Here is a 16,633-nt window from a genome sequence, read left to right as displayed (position 1 = left end):
GGTAGTTTATTGGGTTTTGTAAGTGGTGAAGTAAGTTAGTGTAGATAGTAGAGAGTATGGTTTTTTAAACCTTCCCTGTGTGGATAGTATATTATGGTTATGTTTCTCCTTCTCCGTGGCTTCTTCTTGTGTGTGGATAGTAAATTTTGGGTTTGATTTGGCTTCTTCTCGTGTGTGGATAGTAGATTGTGGTTATGTTTTTAGCTTCTCCCGTGTGTGGATGGTAGATTTTGGGTTTGATCTGGCATCTCCGCGTGTGTGGATAGTACGTGGTGGGTTTGTTTCTGCTTCTTGGCGTGTGTAGATGGTAGATTTTGGGTTTGATTTGGCATCTCCGGGTGCCTGAATAGTAAATGGTGGGTTTGTTTCTGCTTCTTGGCGTGTGTGAATGGTAAATTTTGGGTTTGATTTGGCTTCTTCTCGTGTGTGGATAGTAGATTGTGGTTATGTTTTCTGTCTCTTCACCTTTGTGTGGATAGTAAATAATATGGAAGAGAAAAAATAGGGGATGTTTTCCTTCACGTCCTTGCTTTAGATATAAAAACTCAAAGCGTTCGTCGTTCGTGCCATTCTACGGAATAAGCTGAGAAGATGGCAGTGTCAGCTTTGTTCAATGATTTAAAAGATACTTACTTTTGGATGGTGGATGGGGAATATGCTGTTGAAAGAATTGAAAGAGAATGGAGGTTAACAAACAGTCTTGGTTATGTCAACCAACTAAAATTAGTCAGGGAGATGATAGAGGGGATAATAGAGAAAGAAGTGAAGAGGCTGAGATAATTTATTAATCCCCCCCATGTCCGAGTGGGGACAATAAAAGAGTCTATGGATAAGGTAATAGAAGTCAGATGCTATTTGGAAGTGATAGAGCAATGGTCAGAGTGGCCCTTTGTCAAAAGGGGTGGTGAACAACTGAAGAAAGCGGAAGAACAGATGAGAAAGCTGATAGATGTAGAAGTGAAGAAGATCAAGAACAGGTGGTTAAAGGACGGGAAAGAAAGAGAAAATATAAAGAAAAAGAAAGATTTTGAGAGGCTGAACCATAACTGGATCAAAGTCTAGAACAAGTTTAGAGCCATGGGCCACCCTGACTGGATGCAGAGTCCCAAAAGAATAGAATATTATGTGAAACTAAAATTGCGCACCTTATTGCTGTTCTCTTTCAGAACTTGTGCATCCTAGCTCTAAACATGTCTTTCTTTTTACAAGACGACCATCTTTCTTATTTCACGAGGAAAGCACTAATCTCTTTATGCTTTCCACGTAGTCAAAACTAAGTTTCCTTTTCTAGAAAATTTTCAGACTAAAGAATTTCGACTAAGGTCGTCACTTTAAAGTCTGATTGCTCTAAAGTGTACGCCCTAATTTATTCTGTCCAATCGTAGGCAGTGGTCCCTAATTTTTCCCAGAGAAATAATTCCTTTCATCGGGTTTAGACAGCTCAGAATTTGTGAATGACAGTGCGTGACAATTTCCCTTTAAAAAAATTATAAGTGGACATAGGTTCCTACCAAGCTTTTAGGGTTGGTAGCTCAAATGTTTACTTTCTAAAGACAGTGTCAAGATACCCCGGTCAGTTTCACTGAGTTGGAATGCTGTCCCTTTTAAGTTTACTCTGATATGGGGGAAATGAACGAAGAAAGGTCGAAGTGACTCTTCACAAGGACTTTTCTGGCTTAAATGCGATACAATTTTAACGCTCAATGCATCCAACTTTAAAGTTCTCTGCAATTCAAAATTCGACACTTCACAGTCATATTTTGGTGACCTTTGAATTAGCCAATGGAAATGCAGCTTTCAAAAATCTTAAAGTGAATCAAATCGTTCGGTACACATTCATGCCCTTCATATACACTGCTCAGTCTCCAAACGCGAAGATATAAGAAATCATCTAATTGGTTGATAAAATGAGCGATTATGGTAACAACATAGGTTACCAAAACATGATCCCTAAACGGTCGCTGTCAAAGCTTCGTGTATAACATAACCAGGGAGATCTGCTTTTAATCAGATTGTATAGTTTTTAACAGTACTATTATAATATACGTCTATCTACCTTTCGACCTTTTAAATTAGTTATTCTTACGGAAATACCAGGGAAACCATGAACAATATTTATAGGTTAACTCTTGGCAGCTATGTTTGATACCTAAACCGGGACAGAAATGTCAGGCACTGTATTTGGAGAAAAATCACCTTCTGAATAAACCTTTGATTGTACTTTTTAATATGTTCTATTGGTACCTTGGACAATAGCGGATATTCTTTGGCATAACCTTGCACTTACGATCACTGTTAGACACAAGGGAACTGCCGTTGACATTGTTTGTATTGAAGCCAGGCTTGACTATAACATGAACTAAACATTCGACCATATTTGGTCTTGATTTAAATGTCCACCAGAACCACATGGTCTTTATGTATCGCGTCAGGTTTCAAAAAATAAATTTTAATTACCTGTGAAAATCTTAATCAAATGATTCTAGTCAATCTTTTTTATATTTGTCCAGTATGTGTTTTGCAATATCAACCCGATTATGTTTTTAATCAGATATCATTAAATAAACACAGACTCATAGTGTGGCCTGCAATTTACCTACATATCATACAGGTATTATATAATCCTTGGATTACTAAGATTATAATGTATACTACGAGTTTATATTCATAAAATAATAACAGAAAAGATTGAGAAGCAACGAGATTGGTAAAATTCAACAAATAATTTATTTCTTTAGAATACAAAGAGTAAAAATGTAAAAAATAAAAACTTAAGTTATTGCCAACTAAAACACCAGATTTGCAGACACAAGTCCTAATGATTAAAGTTCTTAGTGGAATCCAAATTAACTCGAACGCTGGAAGTGTTGATGTGCCTATAGTGGCGCATGTAATGGTGACGTGCCAACAGTCTTTTGTTGTATCACAATAATACAATCCAAGAATATATTCTTATTTGAAATTTCGCTATAAATCCAAGTCTTTATTTCCATGAATGTAATTTTTGAGCACTTTGTATTTCCAGAGAAGAATCACTTGAATTAATTAATTTGAATAAATAAAGTCCAGCCCAATGAATAATTGGACACAACAATAATGCAACCGATTCTGCTAAAAACTTACAACAAGAGTAATTAATTTCTAGAAAAACAAGATTATAAATATTACTGGCTGACCTAGTTCACAATTAGCATTTTCAAAAAAGAACTATTACCTAAGGGAAAGTTTCCTTCTGGAAGGCTCCAAATGTTTACAAGATAAAATCTTAGTTATAATTAGATGTCTGTTTCTAAAATTATAATATAAAATATAGTAAACAACAGGTAGACCGTGCATTTCTCTGGGAATTTCCAAAGTTCTTGACTCTGAGATAAATATGTTTGCTACAGAACCAAAACCAATGGTTCAGGTCAGGTAGAAAATGAAACTAATTTTGGACAAAATCAAGTCCAACATACAATTTAATTATTAATAGCATATAATGAAATAAATTTTTAAAAAATCGAACAAACAAACAATGCAAATTAAATATACATAACAAGTACATGTATGATGTGTAGGAAACGTGTAAGCAACGATACGAACCCCTGCATTTCTTGATAACGAGTAAAACCTTTTGGCAGAAGAATTTTCTCTCGCAGTTCTACAATCTTTTCTGAACCGCTCTTTTTGCTGTATATAATCTTGTACATAAAGGCCAGTCCAATGTAGCATGCAAGTATATTTGCGATTTGTTCCATTCTTTACATCTGCCGTATTCCTTTAGTTACTGGAACTCAGTGTGCGACACCAAGAAAGAAGCCACTATCATATATTGGTGTTTTGACAAACATTCGCCAATCTTGTTTCCTCAAGATTTATCTCGAAGGTTGGTGGCTGTGATTACTTCATGAGACAACGAGTAGCTGACCCCCGTTGATTAGTTTGGACCCCTGCCAATAACAATCAAACAACACTCAACTTTGGATTAGGTGGACGCAATTAGGGCATCATGATGTAGCTACGCCGGCGGCCAATTTATGGGTGAAATGTTTAGAGCTGGAAAACATATAAAATCACTTATATTTAGCAAAATTATTATCTTTCAATCTCATTGTTGGTTGACAATCGGTACAATTGCATAACGAAATTGCAGCGCATAAAGTCTACCCAAAATGATTTTGTATAAGATAAATTGGGGAGGACACCCTTAAAAATCAATAGATATTACCGCATTTTGAAATACTGGATTAAGATTATCTCCACAGATTATATAAAATCTAATGCTTACTGACATGGGAAATCATCGTGGAAAGAAAAATTGGGCTTCGTTAGTCCGGAATTTTTTTAAATAACCTGGTTCTCGGGTAAGTGTGGATAAATCAAGCTGTTGGGAAATTAAAGGTTTTCTTATCTTTAGTTAAAAAAACAGCTATGTGACTTGTTTATCCAAGATTGGCAAGAATCAGAGAATCTCCCAAAACTAGATTATTTAAGAATTTGTCACACAATTTTGGCTATAAGGAGTAACAGTGGCCAATGTTTAGAAAATCCTTGTTAAAAATAAGGATGTCTGCCAGTACTTTCCATGTTGAATCAGAGAGATGGAAGAGACCACACAGATCAAGAAATTTGTAATTATTGCAACGTACTGAAGATGAAAATAAATTTGTTTAAGAATGCCAATGCTATCTGCCTCTAAGAAGGAAGTATCTAATTTCTTTTTGTTTATGGAGAAGTCAGAGTATGCTGAAATTTATTGAATTACCAAATTCCACTAAAAGTACTGAGGTTAGAAACCTGGAAAATTGTATTCATAGAGCACCGGTTGAACGAAATTTCTGGATGAATACCAGGGTCATAGAGAGCGATCACGGGCCCTGGGGTAAGAAACACCCGGGCCTCTCCTAGTTTTTGTTCAAACAAAATTTTTCTTTTATAAAATTAAAAAGTGTTGTTCGTTCTGGGTCCCCTTACGGGCCTGGGCCAGGGATATATCCCCAGTTGCCCCCACCCCCATTGTCGTCTCTGATGAATACTTAAAGTTACATTCTCATTTTCTTTCTTTAATACATGCATTACTGTGTCATATTTCATGTATAATGTGCTTAAGATACTACTAAGTAAAGCATGTTGAATACTGTTTATATATTGATGACACTTTTGGTATCTGCTATGGAAGGAGATGAAGCTCATGCTTATTTTGGAGTATTTTACAGGTAATAAATTAGCCTGTTGCTATCTGGACATAGGACAGAATTAATTTTACTATATGTTCTCTACATTTGTTTCTCAGTACTGACCTTTCCACTGTATGACAATCAATACAAATCATATGTTAATCTAAAATACCTTCAAAGATGACTTCACGGTGAAGTTCTCGTCAAAGGTTAACCTGCTCTTTTTTTAGATGCTGAACTGTCAACATAGCAGCATGTAAACAAAACACAGATTTCACTTCCGGATCATCACCAAGGCCTTATTACTCACTGTGCACTGTCGCCGAAATACACACATACAACAACACCCTGAGCTCATATTATCAAGAATAAACAGTTACCTTTAAATCCCTACCCAAAAATGCATAAATAAAACTCTTCTATCACCACCAAAATGAGAGAGGAAAAAATGTTCTAAAAATATGCTAGAACTACATTCGTGGGTACTGAACTGGAAGTATTAATTGTGAACCGATTCCATCTTATTTCGTATCATGCACCGTGTATACACAAATGCAGGGATGTATGTTTATGTGCCTGTATTTGCCATCACACTGTCGTTGTATATGGATGCATGTGCATATGCCTGTGTGGGTCTATGTAAGCATGTGTATGGGTATATGCATATACATTATAATATAATAATTGCTGATGTCCAATCTTTTAAATGCAAATAAAGTATTTTTTTTCTTTCTTTAAATTTTTGTTTATCATGTTATCCTATTTTCACAGCTTGTCTTTTTCAAATTTATCTTTGCCATCAAAATATTGTTATTATTATTATTATTATTATTATTATTATTATTATTATTACTGTCGTTTCTTTTTTTATGGAATCATTTGCATGAATTTATACAACACGGGAGTACCGTCAATGAGACTGGCAACTTGCATTTAGAGCAACGAGGGTTATTCTGTAACATCCGGAACATCAACATATTGTAATCAAGTAAGGATTCGTTCGAATTACTGAATCAAACACAGGTTATAGTTCCACAACGAGGTTGACCGTTTACGGTGTAATAATAACGGTGAATAGTTTTGGCTTCATCCGTCAACATCTTTAGCAGACTTTTTAAAATTTGAAGAATAAAATGCAGATGCACTTGAAACAGTTTCATCAGAGTCTGTAAGCCTTTATAAAGGATATGGGGTGAGTATTTTAAATATATCACAACGCAATGATAGTTATTGCACTAACCTTGACACTGCTGTTAACTCAACAACGCATATCATAATCAGCTGATTTACTGTAGTGATTGTTGTTTTGTGTTTCTTTGATGCTCAGATTATTTAATCGTTTTTACCCCTGATCTGATCTTTAAAGCAAATCATGATTTATTTACTTTAAGTATAACATTTAAACAATCAGCAGGATTTAGATTCCGATGTAATTTTAAAGACCTTTCTCAAAGCACTGACAAATTGCCGGTATAGGATGCTGGCATGTGCATGTGAATCAGCGTTTGATATTGCAAAGAAGCGATACGTCATTTATATCTGATACATGTCAAAAATAAATTGTCCCGAATAAAACCAGTTTAAATATATATGAGACTGGGGCATAAATGCTTTATTTGTTTGACAGCAATTTCATTTGTCACGATCTACTGTATGCGTACATGATGAGCAGCATATCATGGCCTTTCAAGCTTTTTAACGAAAACCATAATTATTCCAGTTTTGTGAATAAATTGATCAGACCTTGAAATTTAGTATTTTTCATTATAATGACTACAGTAAAACATCATATCTATAATTAAAATAAATCCATTAAGTGAAATGATTAGAGTGCATTTAGTCCTACAGTGTAAGAAACAGTGTGGTATGTTCCGATGTCGACTAACATCTGAATGAGAAGCCATACTTTTAGGAATATATCTCAGACTTGGTAGCTCATATCAAGACTTTTCTACAAAGTAAAGTCATAATCTTTTAGTCAGACTTTATGTACTCTGATGTTCTTTTTCTAATAAATTCAAATTCTCACACAAGCAATGTGTTTGCAAGTTCCATTGACGTATATTTCAGTTGGCTGGAACCCTGGCCTGGTGTTTGGATAATGTGACTGAGTGGGTCATCATGCTACATGTCTGCGGCATGATGCCCCAGTGCTGGACATCACTATAAACTGCCACACTGCAGACATCATAGCGATATGACTGAGAAATTGTTAAAGTTACATTAAAAATCCTAATCACACACATACACACACACAGTTTGTGGTAAAAATAATATAATACCTGCATTTTCCTGCAATTATTGTGTATATGAGTGATTTTTTTTTTGTGCTGTTGTAATAAACACAATCTATTAACAAATTAACAATTTGGGTGAACTCTTCTTGGTAGGACTAAGCAGTATTATCAATGAAACAATGATGATGGATCACATTCATGCAAAAGGGTGTTCTAGTTTCAGTACACATGCAAAGATGTGTGCTTGGTCTCACCACCTACTGGGAAAACCCCTGCAGTTGGAAATTTTAGTATGAAATGGATCTCCACTTTCATGCTGAAATCCCTGAAGTTCTTGGTGCACCCTAGTCCAACAATGCAAGACATTGACCCTTATATTTATACTTTGGAGGACAACATATTCCTCCCTAGATAATAGCTGAAGTTCAGTCCACAAGTTTATGAACTATATTTTGTTATATAGAAACTTCAAAACTGTAAGATCTACTAAGTGTGATTCTCCTTGTGATAACAGAAAACAAACTACAGATGCCCTACTGAGTAATGATTGTCTATGGAATTTCCTCTGGCGCATTCCCATTATGTGCCTTCATCAATCAAAGTGACCATAATGTATTAACCAGTAATGAGATAACCGCAGGATATGCTAATGTTTCAAGGCTCATTACAAAATCTTTGGAAAATAAAAGTTGATAGTCCTGGATTATGACACTGTATGCACAGAAGAGAAATAAGAGAAGGTCATGATTCATATATTGATAATGAAAACATTAATTCAAACATTCCATGCCATCACAAAACTTAGAATTATCTCAAAATCAGTAGCTTAAGCAAAAAGATATTGAAATTTTGCCATTCGAATATCCATTATCTTTTTCCCAAACTGGGTGTAATCAAATTACTTCTTTCAGGAAATAATTCAGTGATTGATATTTTTGCATTCAGCAAAATCTTCTTACATTAAAATTTTCATGACAATGAACTTAAAATTCCTAACTTCAATTTTTCAAAGAAAAGACAAATGTTTCCAAACGGGTGTTGGACTTTTGGTTTTCAGGACAGCAGTCCTTTCAAACAACGGTATAATATTGAGGAAAATGATATGGAAATAATTAGGAGTGAAACTATTCACCTGTGCTGTGTATTGATACATTTGTAGATACACAGCGTATGTATTGATTCATTTATAGATACACGCCATAATTCAGTACAGATTACTGACAGACATAGACTTAGCATCTGTTTATACAACATTCTCACCCATGATAAGATAACAAAATTACTTTCAAGCAGGAGTGGTCTAAAGTGCTCAGCATTCTGGATCACTGCCATCTCACCTCTCTCTGCATGGGTTCGAGTCTCAGGCTCAGCTAACGTGGGTATGTGAGAAAGCCTGCCATTAGCTTCTCATGGGTCGGTGGTTCTTCCCGGGGTTTTCCATGGTTCTTTCTCCAATACTTATACTGGCCGCCATGTATAGCCTATCTTGTGCTGAAAAATGGCATTAAACCCTACAACAACAAAAACTTTCAAGCAGACTACCTGTTAGCTGTCAGTTTAGTTCAGCCTTTGAGGTCATTTCAGGCTCATCCATTTGATCAGATGTATGACTCATCTTGGTCACCATGCCGTTTGTTTTGTACTGTATGAAGGCTTTAAAAACATCTTATTTCCAGTTTCATGTCTTCACTTCAACTTGGAAGACATTATGGTGATGTCATCATAATAGAAGAAATAATGCTGTTTCTTCATGCAAGGAAAATATTGTGAAGAACAAGTCTGGGCATTGGTGTGGGGATGAATATCACCAAAATGTATCACATACTTCCTGCAGATGCAAAACAATTGCTGTGGTTGCAGTCACTTGTTTTTATTAGTGAAGAACACAAACTATTAACAACACTAATTCAGCTTCTGTAAAGAAAAATATATTCATGGTGACAAACTTTTGCAGTTTGAAATCTGCCCCCATCACTGATTCTATGCTAATTTTATTTATTCTGTTGGCACTTTTTCATTTAATAAGCACTGTTGCACTAAGTTTCTCTGTTGCTTTGCCAATATTTCCTTTGTGTCATGCAGGCTATAAGCTACATTAAGTTCTGATTTGTGGCTATTGTTGACCCTGGATTGGAACAAACAGTAATCACCAATCAGAATTCAAAGTAACACATTTCACTGCATGACACCAGAAGTGTAGCCATCTAATTAGATCCAAGTTGACAAGATAATAATCAACAGAGTAATTTCATGTAAACATCTTTATTAAATAATACGTATAGTATTCATTATAAATGGGCAATACATTTGGAAAAGCCTACATTATGCTGAATATGCAGTTGGGAAAAAATAATTAGCACAGTGAGGTGAATGGGGACATTATGAACAACATCACCATGTGTTAATTTGTAGAAAGTGAGCAGGTGTTGATAAAATGTTTTTCTTTTTCACTGCAAAAATGAGTGCTTATGCCTGTGACATCAGTCTCAGATGAATTCTCAATGTAAAGAATAAAAAGGTAAACAACTAATTGTTATTTATGACTGCTGAATATAAAAGAGACTTGTATATTATAAGTAAAGTATTTGTTTGGATTCTCCACCTCTTGTATAAATTTGTGTATCAGTATGGTAAAAGTGTTAATGCACAAATATATTGATGAATCATCTAGCCCTTAGGAAAGTTTTTGGCTAGAAATGAGACATAATATAAATGTCTAAGAACCATTTGTGTTGGGCTGTTTATATACACCACCAAACGCTGACAATGCCTGGTGTACTATATTTCACAATAAACTTGAAACTTTGTATATAGAAAACAAAGACGTCTCTTTAGTAGGTGACTTAAGTTACAAGTTGCATACAACACCAATCATAGCTGAATTAAAATCATGAATTCCTTGAATTATCAACAACTAGTTTATGCACTGACTAGAAAACACTGAATCTGAAACAAATTGATCACATCTATACTAACAATGCTGACAGTATCACAGAAGTTGCAGTTCCCCAATATTCCATAAGTGATCATTATCCTATATATGCTGAACATGAAAATTAAGTTAAAAAACAAATCTTATGATGCCCTTATCGTCAAAAATATATCGAGTATTGAATAATTAAAAGATTCAGTTCAAAAAGATTCCTTAAAGAACTGAAAAATATGGCCAGTAAATCTTTTGATGACCCATAAGATGCCTGTGATGTCTGGATAGGTATGTTAACTGAAGTGAACACTTATGCTCCTGTTACAGTAAAACCTGTCTTGAAAGACCACTGCTTTGTGAGACCACCTGTCTTGAGAGACCATATTCTCATTGCACAGATTTATTGATTATATAGAATGGTGACATGTTATGAGACCACCTCTCTTGACATACCATAATTGTTTGGCAGGAAGGAGTGTCTTTCAAGACAAGTTATGCTGTAGTTTCAAGTGAGTCAAGCCACAAAATCAACCCAGTTGGATTATAGGTGATATACTGAATGCTGTTAAGGCAAGGGATTTAATAAATTAAAAGATACTTATAATAACAGTCACGTCAATGATTCAAAAGGCAATGAAAACTTACATTATACTTCCCTTTCAGCAGAAAACTTGGAATACTGAATTTTGCAAGTGAAGTTACTTAAAACATTGAATTTTGTCTGGGAAACACACCACCTCATTTGGCTTAGCCAATCAGAATTAACTTTATCTAACCACCAGAATCTTAAAACTTCCATCAATGTCATAATTCTTTCTAGTCTCCCTTTATTAATAACTATTCCTGGACAATTTCATTTTATGACACCTTTTTCCAGTGGACCAAAATCGTTAATGGCTTGTCTCAACTTTGCTATTTTTTCATTACCTGATCATACATTAATATCTGTCGGACCATTATCCTAGTGGGTCCTAATAAAAATGCAATCATGCCTCAAACAAAGTATATCCCATCCTTCGCGTGCAGCAATTTCTTGCGAGCCTAGCCCATATGTTAATTGTTATGTGTTATTCTGACCATGACAGACTGTGCTGTGAGAGCATCTACAAAATATTTGCACCCTGACATAAGTCAATATTATTATTATTATTATTACATGTATTATTATTATTATTATTATCCACCATTTAATTGTTTGCCGAGCAATAAATATGTATCTGTCTACTGTCATTATTGTAGAAACAACAGATCATAAACAGCACTTGAAAGTGCTACGTTTTTGGTACATCAGTTACACTTTGAACAAAAGCCTCATGGTTGATTGTTACAAACAATTTTCTTGTTACATTTTTCTTTTTATTTACAAACGCACTTCTCAAATAAATCTCCAGAGTTATTGACATTTAACACAGAGTCACCTTAGAATCAGTGACATGCAATATTTGACAGATTGTTTAGAGTCAGCAAGATAAATTGTCTGAGACTAGGGTTGGACCTGAAAGTCTGTGAATCCCAGATATGTACAGATAGTATGAGTAAAATATAACTGATAAGATAAAATATAAATATTCATTTGTCAGTAAGTGCTTTATATAGTAAATATTCACATTCTCATGTCTATTTGAGAAAATGCAAGACTAGTCTTATCGACAAGATTTGAAATAGATGAAAACAACTGTGCCCATTTATGTAATAAAAGAATATGGTACATATAGACACTAAATCAATATGCTGATATATGTACCATGGTGAGATTGCATTATGAACACAACCACCGCTTTAGTGGCCTAAGTGGTTAGAGCGTCTGTCTCAGATGTGGGAGGTTGGGGGTTAGAAACCTGGCTAAGTCATACCAAAGATTATAAAAATAGTACTTGCAGTGGCCTGAGTAGTTAGAGCATCTGTCTCAAATGTGGGAGGTTGGAGGTTAGAACCCTGGCAGAATCATACCAACAGTTATAAAAAATAGTACTAGCAGCTGCCTTGCTTGACACTTGACATAAGAGGTTAGTGTTAGGACTAGTCAGCCTGTTATCAGGATAATGTGGGTTGGGACATCATGCTACATGTCTGCAGCATGATGCCTCAGTGCTAGACATCGCTATAAACCACCACACTGTAGACATCATGACGATGTAACTAAAATTGTTATAATTGCATTAAAAATCTAAATCACACACACATGAACACATCCCATTTTTACACCTCTCTCAGCTATTTGGACTTGCTCATGGGCAAGAACCTTGGAAACTTAAGCTTGCCTGACCCGGATTTGAACTTGTGAGGCAGGTGGTTTTGTTGTTGTTGTTGCTGTGGGGTTTAACGCCATTTTTCAGCACAAGATAGGCTATACATGGGGGCCAGTATTAATGGTGGAGGAAGAACCCGGGAAAACCCTGGAAAGAACCATCGACCCATGAGAAGCTACTGGCATGCTTTCTCACATACCCACATTGGCTGAAGCTGAGACTCGAACCCACACAGACAGAGGTGAGATGGCAGTGATCTGTAACAGAGAGTGCTTTAGACCACTTGTCCACTCGGGGCCCCTGCAGGTGGTTTTGTAAATCTCTGATTGTTTTCCGATAGAGCTCTCTTTTTAGTGTTGCTTAAAAGTAGTTTGTAATTTATGTTATAGTATAACAGTAACCAAATATTAAGAATAAAATAATGTGCAGTTATCATAGTTAATTTACCTTTTTTCTTAAGCCCAGTTGAATTTTAACCTTCCAGAACAGACCTGTTTAGTGTTATGAGAGACCACACGTTTTGAGAGACTTGTTTCGGGCATTTTATTACCTGGTAAAGCTGTCAAAATTTTAGAAAACTGTCACTGTTGATCATAATGATTGGTTACCCGGGAACCTGATCAATGGGAAATTATATTAGATGTGTACAAACTTCCAGCAAGTTAAGTCCAAATGTTACTGCCTAATGTCATCTGGTAATCCTCATTGCCTGATAACATTTTGAAATCCTCTATTGCCGTCTAGTAAATCAATGGCAGAAGTCTTGTATATGGTAAACGGGTACCCTATTGCTCATTTTATTACTTACCTGGGTTATTATCCGTGGGTGTGTACCAGAGTACCCAAATACCCACTGGCATTTTTATTCCCTGGCATGCAGTATCATTACTGTGATAACATGAATTCATGCATAATTAAGTTCATAGTTTCACTTCCATTGCCATTGTTTATTGCAGTCCCTAAGATGTGGCCCGGGCCCCTGATAATCAGATCCATAAATGTGATTACTATGCATGTGTATTGTCCACCAGTTGCATAGCAACCACCCAAGTGTGTGTGTGGGGGGGGGATGCCAAACCCAGTGGGGACGGAAAATTCTTACCATAGCATCGGAAAAATTAAAATGTAGCTGGGAACAACTGTCATCTGATCTTCCCAGTTTCAAATACATGTTTGCTTCGAGTATTTTAATGCAGTTGTTACGTATGTTTAAAAACAGGATATAAAAAATACATACAAGATACATAGAACAATTCTTAAATTACAGATTTTAAATTTTAAGATTATATAAAAAAAATTCATTAATTGATAAAATCATATTATTTTAAATAATTCTACATAAAAGAACAATAAAACTTTCTGTTTCTTTAATATGATCAAATATTAGAAATTCATAAAGTTTGTATGAAACTCTTTAAATAATAAGGTTGGGTTGCGGAGGGAGGTGAAATTCAAATTTGATAGATGTGTTCTGCTCAGATTGCAAAAGTTGTACATATCTTTGACTCTTTGACACTTTGACATAAAATGACATTGTTTTGTTCAGCTAGCACAAAAAGCAAGTTAGATCAGCACAGGGATGCACCAAACCTGTCAGGCGAGGGTATATTCATACACCATATCAAACAAGCTGAACGTTCCCCTGACTTAGAACAACACTTGAAAATGGCTTTGTATGAATTACATACCTCATTATTTACATTTACCAAATATTTTAAGTTATACCAAGTTTAATTCAGTGCAGAACACTAATTTGTCAACCGTGAAAATAAGTAAACCTGTTCAGTCATGGTGTGTTTTACGGAAATGTGGATTGGACATTCATATCTAATGCCAGATCAACCATGTAATAAATATAAAGATAAAATAACTCTTGATAAATCACTTTGATGAGAAAAAAATGGTCCAAAAGTTTGGAATATCCTTGAGTTCCATTTCTCAGAGAATGTACATTTCATGCATTTGTAGTTGATATTTTAAACCAAAAGATTAGACTAAAGAAGTAATTTAAGTTACATGTAATAATTTATTGGCTAAATTAAATGAAATGAATATAGGACCATTTCAGGCATGATTATGTACATCTTCAACACAACCTGCAACATATTTACATTGGCATCAGTGCACATATATGAGATCTTATAAAATCTACTAAAATTTTGTCAGTCTGTGTTTCTTAATCTGAAAGCGGACCACTCTGGTGGCCTAAGTAGTTAGTGAGTCTGCCTCAGATGCGGGAGGTCACGGGTTTAAACCCTGGCTGAGTCATACCAAAGACTTATAAAAAATGGTACTAGCAGCTACTTTGCTTGGTGCTCACCATTAAGAGGTTAGTTTAGAACTGGTCAGCTTGGTGTCAGGATAATGTGACTGGGTGGGACATGATGCTACATGTCTGCGGCATGATGCCCCTGTGCTAGACATCACTATAAACTGCCACACCACGTCATAGCAACAAATCACACACACAAACACACACACTTAATCTAAAAGCATGACATGTAAATACTCTGATTATGAACCTGACTGGCTTAGTAACAAATAAATCAACAGAACTTGGCATGATATAAATAGGATAGATTACATATGTCCTTTAATACACATAGTTCAGTAAACACTGTGCCCTATTTGCAATATTTAATAAATATTCTAAATATAATGAGTGAAGATGTTTTGACAGCACCTGTATTTTAAGCCACTATAATAGCAAGAAGCCCATTTAATCCTCAAACTTGAGTCATGTTTTGTCATGCACAGCTCTGTTTTTGTAAAGAGTTTGTTGACCTATTTAGAAACGTGAGTATTATACAGTGTGGGTAGACCAGTGCATATGTGTGTGTGTGATTTAGATTTTTAATGTTGCTTTAACAGTTTTCCAGTCATATCGCTATGATGTCTGCAGTGTGGCAGTTTAAAGTGATGTCTAGCACTTGGGCATGCTGCAGACATGTAGCATGATGTCCCACCCAGTCATATTATTCTGACACCAGGCCAACTAGTCTTAACACTAACCTCTGAATGTTGAGTGCCTAGCGAGGCAGCTGTTAGTACCATTTTATGAAGTCTTTGGTTTGACTCTGTGGGGGTTTGAACCCATGACTTTCCACATCCAGGGCAGATGCTGTAATCACTAGGCCATGGGAGCGGTCTGGCGGACCAGTGTACCTGGTTAAAATTACATTTTATTTTCTCTGTAAGTTGTATGGCCATTATAATCTCAGTGTCCATTTGAAATGGATAATAAGATAGGTAGCATTTGGACAGGTTGGCGGATGTACAAGTAACAATAGACCCAACTTGAGCTAAAGATATATTCACAAACCACCATATTCTTACAGATATTCCTTCCCTTCAGCCTTGACCTTGGGCTTTTCCAGCCCAAAATCTTAAATTTCTTGTGTCACTTTACACTGACTGCATGTTTAAAGTATACAAAAAAATAAAAGGTCATTGTAAATGCTGATTTTATTATTTGATCTTTGATCCATTTCTGGACACTCCAGTAGAGTGGCCCAAAAACTACCGGATATACTCCTCCCACAGATGAAATGATTTAGGGACAGACACGGGGTATCACATTATTTCCCATTAATGATAACAAATATGTCTCCATTTAATAATCTTCCATGTGCTTCCAAATAATATATAATTTATTATTTTCAACTAATAAAATGGATATAATAGGCTTTTTTTTCTTTCTTTCTACAAATCAGGTCAGGAATATTGTTGCAAGGCTATTTGGGGTCCAGAAATTACTTTTCAGAAAAATGCCAGGCACCTCCCCCAGAAAAATTAAACGGTCAGTTCAATAGTCTCTCCTTGTTACCAAAGCTCCATCCACGTGGATATGGTAGCAAGTAAATAGAATGAGAACTAGTGATTTTTGTATTGCCTTGGGTATCATTATAATGGTGATGTTGGTGGCATCAGCTCAGCATAGTATTTAGGAAAGCTTTTTTTTCAAAGCTGATGCAAATTTTGGGGGAAAATCATGTTGGTGTTTAGCACAACTTTAGTTTTAGAAAGATTTTGGAGTGGGGATAGGAGGGGAGGTACAAACGT

The 16,633-nt window shown here is 35.5% G+C and overlaps 1 protein-coding gene across 3 annotated transcripts in view; it reads left to right on the top strand.

The window, feature by feature from the left end:
- Positions 1-6,212: 6,212 nt before the first annotated feature.
- Positions 6,213-16,633, top strand: part of LOC149803267 (monocarboxylate transporter 9-like) — a 121,107-nt gene continuing 110,686 nt past the window's right edge. For all 3 annotated transcript variants that reach the window (XM_089952919.1, XM_089952918.1, XM_089952917.1), the window contains exon 1: positions 6,213-6,351. The gene's annotated coding sequence lies outside the window, so the exon portion shown is untranslated. The remainder of the gene's footprint in view (positions 6,352-16,633) is intronic.

This window comes from Sinohyriopsis cumingii, chromosome 3 (genome assembly GCF_028554795.1).
Source record: "Sinohyriopsis cumingii isolate HCF-2022 chromosome 3, ASM2855479v2, whole genome shotgun sequence".
Lineage (NCBI taxonomy): Eukaryota > Metazoa > Mollusca > Bivalvia > Unionida > Unionidae > Sinohyriopsis > Sinohyriopsis cumingii.
The sequence above is the reverse complement of the archived record's forward strand: the minus strand, read 5'-3'. Positions and strand labels throughout refer to the sequence as shown.